Source organism: Numida meleagris, chromosome 2 (assembly GCF_002078875.1).
Source record: "Numida meleagris isolate 19003 breed g44 Domestic line chromosome 2, NumMel1.0, whole genome shotgun sequence".
Lineage (NCBI taxonomy): Eukaryota > Metazoa > Chordata > Aves > Galliformes > Numididae > Numida > Numida meleagris.
Genome location: NC_034410.1, coordinates 54337891 through 54348350, shown reverse-complemented (window position 1 = coordinate 54348350; position 10460 = coordinate 54337891). Strand labels below are relative to the sequence as shown.

Genomic DNA, 10460 nt, shown 5'->3' with positions numbered 1-10460 from the left:
TGTCCCCTTGTCTGACCACAAAGTGAAAAACTGCTAGCTGTGCCTGTCCCACAGCTGAGCTTCATTGAGAGGTACAACTTACTCTTGTGGCTTAGTGAACCAGGAATACTGCTTTTGAAATCTTCACTACTATGTGTGCATGGGACAGATGTATAAACTAACGAACTAACTTACAAGTCTTTGCATGGCACTTCTTTTTGCAAAGGAGATGCATTGGTAAACATTTTGGTAAGCCATAAACGAAAGACAGAGTGATGGCAGTGCAAGGTGAGAGTTGGTACCTTCACCTCTGCTTAAGTATTGCCTAAACCTAAAAATGGGTTTCTAAGTTAAATAAGAGATGAGTGGCCAAACTACATAAAAGCTTGGATTGGCTTTGATGCCCTTCTAGAAAGAAAACTTTCACATCTGAATTCAAATAGAATCAAACCTGTGCCCCTCAAGGAATAGTGACAGCTCAAGCATAGGTTTTAGTACTGCTTTCAGTTTAAATAGAAAAGATCACATGTTTCACCTTTAGCTGGATATTTTATTAATTAGCAGAATAATTTCTGGAGTGCTACTAATAAACCCTATATTCAATGTCTTTGGTAGTAAAAAACATTGAAGCAAGCATCAGCAATTCTTGAAGACAGAATACAACTATGAGTACCTGAAGGCTCTTTCTTTGGATTGTAGGGGTGGAATAACTTGTCAGGAATTAGTAAATTGGAATCAAATATGTCTAGAATTCTGACTAGCTAAAGACGGAATAATCAAAACTGTCAAAGGTTGGTGCATAACGCTTTGAGACAAGTGGTCCAGCAAATATTGTTCTAATATCATCTTAACCACAAGGGCTGCTCAGATGTGATTCTTGAAGGCGTTTAAGTTAGCAAAGAGTACTCATCATTAATCTTTTATAATGGCTTTTGGGAGCCACAGTTCATTTAAACATTTTACATTTTTATTACTTATGTATGCGGGGCAGCAATTAAAGCTGTCGTGGTCATATAATGAAGACTAATGAAAGCAAGATGAAGGCAAGTTTTCATTTTCTGTCAACCTGAACATCCATCTGCTTCTGCTATCTCCCTGCCCCCCTGCCAAAAATATTTTTTTTTCTTTTCTTGAAAGCCAACTCCCCAGTCCCTAGACATTTAGCCAAACACCTTCACAATTGTCCAGGATGAACTATGAAGACTAAGTGGTCCTTTCTCTTCTTATGAGGAAGAAGCATATCTCTTGATAATCAGACAAGTACTGTAAAAGGCTCAGTCTTTCTCAATACAAGTAAATTTGACTGATTCGATAACAACATCTTTATGGTATGCTTTCTTGGCCACTGTGAAATAATAGCTCTGGAGGGAAGACAGGGATTAGTCACCCCACAATTAGTCATTCTTCAGTGTAGCTTTATACTTGAGAGATCTGTATTTCAGAAATGTGGCTCTGCAAATGTAGCTCCCATTTTCAAGTACTTTCCACTTCCTTCCTCTTTCAGTTAGGAAGAGTCTGGAGAAAGAAAAAACATTCACTCTTTATACATAATGTGTTTCTGCACTTGTATGTCTCTATTTCTTCTTTATACATACATCACTTTCCCTTTCTTGGGAGCTGCAATCAAAGCCCCAGAATCAGGAAGTGCCTGCTGTCCACAGCTACTTTCCCTCACCAGACTTGCCTCTATTGCCTGCAAAGTCTTCTATGCCAGTTTATCTAAGGGAGAGCACAGCAGCCTGGCTAGATAAGCTAAGGCTGGTCTTGCAAAGAGGGTGTCATAAACATGGGGCCAGTGCTCACATGTCTACAGTAGCCTGGGACCCCAAGAAGGGCCAGCACCTGTTAGCGTTTGGTGAGGTGCAGACGGACTTGCACCCTCTGCAGCTTGTGTGTACAGAACTTTGTGGTGAGTGAATTGTGAGCTGGGAACACTTGGAGATTACCTCTTTCCTAAAGGGGATTTACTGTTTTGTGATCCAATAGTAATAAATGACAGAGATACCCAAACAAAAACTCTTTCGTAATAGCCAGAAACTTTGCTACAGAAAATTGGTTTCCTTCAACTGGAATTTGAGTCAAAAGGCAATGCAGATGTTTTAAAGTGTTAATCATGAATATCAGGGGAGAAGGAGCTTACTGGCAGAGCTCCCACTGAGTAGGACTTAATGTTTGGCCTCAGATATTTCAGCTGGTAAGATGTTGCTTACTTCACTGATGCATACACAGCGGCTCCACAGTTCTCTTAACCATTTCATCTTTGGAATTAGTAGTTGCAGTATTGCCTGTGTGCCACAGAAAGTATGCTTTGCCACAGCGGTTGCACTAAGCACATGTTTATGACTCGTCTAGGCACAAAGACCAGATCTATTCCTCTTCTCACAAGATGGCTTGTCTTCTCAAATCCCCACACCACAGCAAGAACCTGGATCTTCTTTCCACCCATCACTCCTCTCAATTCCTTGGTGTTTCTTACTTGCCAAACTGTCTTCTCCCGAATATATTCCATGCATACCAAACACTGCTTGAAATTTGGCACTGAGAGACTTTCATAATTGTACTTATGCTGGTATAAATAGAGTTAATAACTTCTCATTTCAGGCACCTAGTTGTCATTATTACTTACCAGCCCAAACTCCAAACACAGAAATAGAATCTGGCAAAAGAAATACAGAGCAAGACATGGGCCAAATTGATTTGACTTAAAACAGCATCAAAACAGATGAAATGCCGTGTTTCATTTGGAAAAACAGCAGCTGTGTCTGTACAGTAACTACTGCGCTTCTCCAAAGGGTTTTTCCCACTTGCAGGTCCAAATTTAGCCTAATGTAGCTTAGAGACATAAGGTAAAGCTCCCATTAAATTCGTGGATCAAACTGTTTAAAGATGTAAACAGGATTACCTGAAGTCAGTCAGAAGTGGTTTGAGTTGCTCCAACTTTAGGAACGCAGTGTAATATACTGATGGCAGTCAAGGACTAAGTGGGAAAAGGGAACAGGGTAGAAAACGCAAGTTAAAGACTAAGCCTTGTTCCTTTTGCCTTGCCTTGCCTGTTATAAACAGATGCCAGTCTGTGCATGCTCATCACAGAACAGCAATCATCATAATTTACAGTGATTTAATATTAGCATGTCATCACCAAAGTACAAGGAATTATGTTTCTCCCCAGTACCACTGTGCAGTAGCTATAACTAGATGGCATCTTCCAATAGGCCCTCTGCTTGGTATATGCCCTTCATACTAAATTAGTGCAAAGATGCTACGGTTACAAGCTAAAGTGTTTTCTTGTATACCAGAGGTTCTCTCTGGTCTGTTACTTAATCTGCATGTTTATCTTTTCACCAATGGTGGGATTTAAAAGCAAAGCTAACCTGAAACAAAACTCTCTGACCAGATTAAGCATAATTTATACCTCTCTGTGTAACTAAGCAGGGAGCTGACTGGTGCTGTCATTTGGTTATATGCTGTTATACCTAGTCCCAAAGTCCCACAGAGCAAGTGCCACTCAGACTTGCTCTCTGTGACAACTAAAGCAGAAGAATGCTACTAGTCAGATAAAGTACACTTATGCCAATGGAATGGAAGCTGTGTCTGAAGCAGTTGTTTTTTAAATGTGGCAATCTCGATGGTTCTCTGACTAGAATTGGATTATTAAAATAGCTTGTAGATCTCCAAGGTGAGGTTTTATTTCTTATTTCTCTACTGGGTTTCGTGCCTCAGGTGGAAATGAAGTTAGTTTTCTGATGACAATCCTGCTTCCTTTTATTCAACAGGGTGTGCATGACACTCCTGTGTTCCTGAGGCTGAACACTGCGCTCCAACTGTTGTAGAGTCAAAAAATGAGGCATATCCTTGAGCCGGCTTTGGTCCTTTTACACAGAAATGATGCGGGGGAGAAAATTAAGGCGTGCGCAATTAGTGAAAATTGGAAACTGCAGTACAGCTTCTGACTCTGGCTGCATTCGTGCAGGGCTCAGCACAAACAAAGCAGCTTCCCATTGGACTCCTTACAATGGAACAGAAGGAAGATCACTACAAGCACTAGGTATTTCTGTTAACAGGAAGCCTGGTAAATGCTCTTTCTGTGCCAGTAACACCTCCTGTTGGCAGACTTACTTGGCAGGCTCCCGTCACTGAAGCAAATGAGCTCTCTGTTTGGAAGATTCACCAAAATGGGACTTTCCTCTGTCATGTCTCTCAGGATATTCTGAGGAGTTGGTTGTGGCCCTTTCAATGTGAGGGGAATGAAGTGGCCAAAAAATGGAATGGCCTGAAAAAAGATGCCCCTTAGTTATGCCAAGCAACATGGAAATAATTTCAGCGTGGTTTGTGCTTCACTGTTGGTTTCTTTTTTCATAATCTCACTGCATTTTAACTCTGGGTTTTGTTTTGCATTTAGTTCTTTCTGCAGTTCTCACTGTACGTTAAAAGAATGGAGTGCCAGCGCTGTGTAAAGAAGAATTGCTGAGAGGTCACAGGAAGCTCACCAGTTTTCAGGTGGCTGAAGGGGAGGAAAGTTGTTCCTCACACAAAGGTCTCCCAGAGGAGAGCTGCTCTCACCTCACCTGCAGCCATGCTGCATGGGGAGGGCCCAGCCACAGCAGAGGTAGAAGCTCCAAGCAGCTCTTTTCCTTCAAGCAGAAAAGATGAGCAGTGATCAACATCCTTGGAGCCCTGACTTATAATGAATCATTCTTTTCTATCCTGAAAGCAGCTGGTGGTACGTATTAGCACCATGCACAGACCGCTTCATCTTCTGGCTGCTGTCCTCCTCTAAATGCATAAGAAAACTGAGGCACCAGTAAGAGAGCTTCAAGTTGTCGTTGTCTAAGCCAGTGGAAGTGCCAGTACCACAGACCCACCCACTGTAGGCTCTTCTTTCTAAAGAGTTGAGCAGAGTCTTGTTTCCTTCTCAGTGAAGCAAATGCCTCACAAAGAGCAATGAAAACCATGTGTGAGGGCCCAACAGTACTACTCTCACAAAAAGTTACTCTGCAAAGTTACACCTTGGTGTTGCTGCACCCAGAAATAGGGTGAAACTTTGCGTTAGAGCTTGTTTAGGAATGGAGGCAAACATCCATGAGACAGAGGTAAAAATCCCTAGAAAAATAAGCTGTAGGCAATATCGCATTGATGCAGTGTCTGGAGCTGGCACTGTAATTCTGGCAATTCACAGAGGAGGGAGAAAAGCCCTGCCCCTTCAGAACGGCCCATTATTTTCACTTACATTTTCCATGCTTCCCTGCCTCCAGACAAGCCTCTGAGAGCCGACGGGGGTGGCTCCAGAAAGGCCAAGAGGGCATTTATGCTTCTGCTGCTTTGCCTACTCTGTCATTACAGCAAGACTGAGCTGGTACAGCCTCTCCACTCTGGCTTCTGGAGTGGCTGCTGCAGTCATACCTTTGTGGCCAGGCCTTACCCATTGGCCTGGACAGGCAGCTGGAACTTCCCAGCTGGGGCAGAACACAGGCCTGGCTCCAGCGCCTGTTGAGTCACTCCGTGGGCTTCTTTTTTAGTTTTTCTTTGGCTAAAGCAGGCAATCCACGTTGCTCTCACAGGCCGACTTGGCAGCTGCCCGAGGAACCTGATCCATGCCAGCCAGTGTGGGGCTTTTCTTGCCCTCAGGCTGGAGTTGCTGCTGTCAAGAGAACAGGCAGAACGCATGCAGGGCAAACTGCAGCCTTGTATATCTGTCACGTAAAACTCAGAGCCCCCATTCTGGCTCTTTATCAATTATTAGCCTGCTGCTAAAAGAAGAAAATAGATTTCATAAGTATGTTTCTGCACCAGACAGATAGTCTGGCTAAATGATTTACGGGTGTGAGTTAGTGTGTGTGTATGTGTATATGCCCATATGGTTCAAATCCTGTAAAGCAGAGTCTTGCCTGTGTGTGCGTGTGTGTATATTTAATGCTTTATACGGTACATCATTCCTTTTTTCGTGTGTGTCTGTCTGGCTTTTTTGGGCAGCACCAGCTAAATTTCTTTTTTTTTCTTCTTCATTTCACATGAATTGTGTGGTGGAAGCCAAGAGCGTCTGCCAATTCTGCTGTCCCAAAAATAAAAGTTGACACTCTTCTCCTAGAAACAGTTATCATCTCCCCAGTGCAGTCTTGGTTAAACACACCCACACCCATCCCTTTCTTGAAACTGAGGTTCAGTTTAATAATGTGCTTGACTGCTTTAATTTCTGACTTAAAATGTCAAAGATTAAAAAGGTCTTTTTTTTTTTTAAGAATGCAGAGGATTTAAGTGATCCCAGGACACTCCACTTACTGCTGTAATTGTGCACAAAGGAGTTTGTTGCTCTCCTCCACCTTGGCAGCTGGGAATAGCACTGTAGAAACCAAGTGGGCAAAGATGGAAGAAGTGATAGGAGTCACGCTACCTTCTCTCCAAGTTAAAATTCCTCTCTTCTATCAGCTACGTAAACTGCCCCATACGGTTGATGAATTTCTTTGTATTTTTCATTTTTGTTTTTGAGGTTTGGGACTCCTTCTTTTCCACAGTCCCCAGTTTACTCAGAGAAAGGGAACAAACAGTGACTTCATCCTGATGGTGCCCTGGACAGAGTCTGAAGAGGGAAAGCTGCTGAATTGTGAAGCAAGTTCATTTCCCTGCCTACTGGAATAGCAGGGAGGAGTTGGTAAGAGACATGCAGGACACATAGTCCGCTCTTACATTATACTTGCCCTGTGCAACTTGTTCTCTGAGTCACTTGGCAGAAAAGCAGCTATTCAGTGTTGCTGCTATAGGTAAGAGGTGGCAACAACACATGGAAATGTCCAGTTTTAATAGGAAATCATTAGTTAGAAAATGAATGGATAGTGTGTTTTACTGAATCACACCCATTTCCACCTGTGCAATACCTAGACAGCAAGCAAGATTCTTTTGAGTGAGAATTTTGTGAATGCAAAGTGACTTTTAGCACTACTGTTGTGAAAAGCCAAGACAAAATACATTCCCTTTGGGCTTCCAGAAACCTCCCATTTACTCCTCTCAGTTTCAGCGCAGTAGTTTCAGTCTCTCATAACATGAAGACTCTTAGGCTATGCTGAACAGGTGACTGAATTTTTCTCTCCATGAGCTCAAGCAGTTGTAATTGGTTGGGTATTTTAAAGCTTCCACAGCTGAGAAGCTCTCTATTACAGTAATTCAAAAGTTGGTCCACTTGTTCAAAGGTGTAAGTGGTTTGAAACCAGGGCTCATATGGAAATGGCCTGATGTGATGACTGAAGAATGTTTTATGTTTTTCAAGGTGACTGCCATCCAGGCGAGACCACTGGACATAGAAGTCACTGACAATAAAGATTTTCAAAGTGCCTGAGGAGCCTGTAGTGACCTTTCATAACTGCTTTCTAATGGGGTTAGTGATCCGTGATGTTGTGAAAAAGGTATGTGTTTGCATCCCTGGAGACTGCAATTAGCTCAGCATCAATATCAGGACTTTTTTTCCCCAGTGAGCATTGGAGAACACCAAAGCAAAGGGATGTGTTTATGCTACGAGGAAATATTTTCGGTACTATAGGTGCCATCAGAAGATATGTTCTTCTGCCTGTGTTTGTCCTTTGCAAAGGTGACAGTGAGGCTGGTGGACTGCTTTCACTTACGTGTTTTTGTAAACAGACAAGAATTGTGTTGTGTTGTAAATGTCAAATACCAAGTTAGTTTTTGAACACTTAGAGACCTGGATGAATTAACTTTCTCAAACATAAGAGATTTGCATAATTTGTACAAGCTTGGATTCAAGGTAGCTTTCTGCCTAACTGCCTTGCTTTGAGAACTAGATTGACCCAATCCACCTGAATTGTAAATTATCTGATCCCATGTATGGGATTGTGATGATGAAGAAGAACACAGGCTGAGATGAATACGGCAATTTGACTGCAAGACCAAATACCAAATACTCTTTTAGGTATTTATCTGTGCTCTGAACTGCTGTCTGAGAATGCATGTCTTTCTCTCCTTTTGTAATAAAACTGAAATTCTAACAGTGGTTCTGCATGGCACATAAATTAGATATCTGGAGGAAACAGTATGAACAGAAGTCTGAATGTATGACTCTGCATATAACTGTATAACACAGGCTTTTACCAGTGATGGGTAATAGGTGCTCATATTTCACATTTCATTAATATCCTAGGCACGTCTCATAGACATAAAATGTGCAACTTTTTTGAAGGTGGAGTGTTTTGACAGTGGTGGTTTGCTTCCTCAGAACATATTTGTTTGTTTTAATGAAAGCGGTAAATATTGTGCTGAATAGATCTTTTCATTGTGGCTGGAGTATATAATATGTAGATATGGTTAAGTAGGCCTAGTGAGTATTTAGAGCATGAAGATAAGTAAACAGAGCCTGAATCAAACTTTCAGTCTCTGAGATGTTTCCTGCAGCCTTTTCCTGTAAAAGATATCCAGTATTGCTTTTCTTTGGAGATATGGCAGCCTTCGTGTACCAACCCATCCCCATGTTGTGGTTAGAAAGAGGATGGGGATTAGGTTTGAGTGCTATTCCAATATCTAAAACAATTCAAGTTGTTTTCCAGCTCTGGAGAATCTACAACAGTTTGATTACTATCTCTGCACTCTTTTTTTCCATTTGAGAGCAACTCTATTACATTTGTTAAAGTTCATGACTCTGAAGATCAGCCAGGTTTTTGTCTAACTTGTCAGAAGAAAATATGAAGAAAAGGCAACAGGCACCTGAATATGGCATCCACAACTCTGAGGTGGTTTAGTAGGGCAGACAACCCGGTTGTGCTAGGAGGCAGCAGTAAAATAGAAATGAATGACTCTGTAATCTTGAGTGCTGTGGAATGGATAGGCCTAGGCTAGCGCCAGAGTCTTAGAAACAGACTCATCCTGAGTGTCAATAAACTTTAGTACCTCTTATGTGAAAGATCCTGGACCAGCCACCTTCCAGTGACTGAATCTGATTTTCACTATGGGCTAATGGTGAAAGGTGGTGAGTTACACTGCATTTCTTGAATGGGAGGATCCACACTACCAGTATAGTGAATTAGCTTCCCTTTGAGAGCCATAGCTGAGTCAATGAGGTGGATTCCTATTCTGTGAATGTGGGTTGTGGTGTTCCCTTTTAACTTCAGAAAGTCTTCATCTAAGCAATCAGGGAAGGCTACAATAATGAAAGCAGACATAATGCATAGGGAAATCCACAATACTTGGGTCATGACCAGTTTAAAAGTAATCTGAATAACAGCATGATGAAATAACACTTCATCTCAGTGCACTTAGGAAAATGCAGACAGGGTTAACATAAGAAACCAGACTGGTAGGTGGTGTGTCGCAGTAGAGAATTACCATGAACTGGAGCTGAAGTCTAGGAGGGCTATAAAAACCTGCCTACAAGAACATGAGAATTCAGTGGATATGGACTACTGAGAGCCCAGGAGCCACAAAGGGTAGCCAGAGGAAACTGAACTGCAGTCCACAGCATTTTATTAATCCAGTCCACAGTGTTTTATTAATCCTGCAAAACCAAGGAGCTGTCTAGGATAGAGACCAATTGCTGTGTCTCTTTCTTGGCATTTTATGTATTAGTAACTACTCAGAGAGTGATATTAAGCTGATATAAAGCAGTCCTGTAATGAAAACTCATCAGCATGGAAGTTGAGACTGATGCTGAGTTGTGATAGCATCTCTTTTAAGGAGGAATTTTCTCTCCTGTTTGCAAATGCCAAAGATGCAAAATTTCCAGTGCATGTATTCCATGTGATGAGCTGGTTTATAGCTGGGATTCCCACTGAATGTGCTTTTTGAGATCTGTAGATAATGACCAAAAAAGTAGCCTTGTGTTGGCTTCTCATGATGTCCCACAAAGTGGTTAGTGAACCTGAAATTTTAGACATACTAAATCATGCCGTAAATTTTTCTGGTGATCTGAATGAATAACAGCTTACATGTGAGAAACTGAAAAATACATGTCACTTCACCACTAAAATCCAGTGACTGGGAGAAAAGCCACAAGTAAGTGCTGCGACCTTGCTGATACAGTGAAAGAGGAGGAAATAGGACGCTCTTGAAGAATGGAAGTACTTATACATGTATTTCAAAAGGTATTTATATGAATATATATGTGTATGTGATATATATACCTTGTCAACAAGTCTTTCTGTATATGGGACATCTGCCTTGGAAACTATCAAATATCAGTCTTTTCAGGTGAGTATACCTAGAAGAAGGGAGAAATGCAAATTTTAAGAATCAACAGGAAGTACATAGGTCACTCTGAAAGTAATCTTGCCCATTCATTTCCATGGAAACTACAACAGATACAAAGAGCACAATAACACTATTTGACAGAACAAATTCTCACCTACAAAACACTGTTTTTCAACACAGCCACCACCATTAGCTGTGCATTTTCATCAGCCATGAACAAGAGCCTGCATGTCACATCACAAAAATTTGCAACAGCAGAGGTGACCCACTGTCACCACTGCTGAAATGCATACCCACTG

The 10460-nt window shown here is 41.6% G+C and overlaps 1 long non-coding RNA gene across 1 annotated transcript; it reads left to right on the top strand.

Annotated features, from left to right (window-relative positions):
• LOC110394975 lies at window positions 540–10226 on the top strand. Its single transcript, XR_002436075.1, has 3 exons — window positions 540–4699; window positions 6464–6625; window positions 7238–10226. It is a non-coding gene; the product is annotated as an uncharacterized LOC110394975 (long non-coding RNA).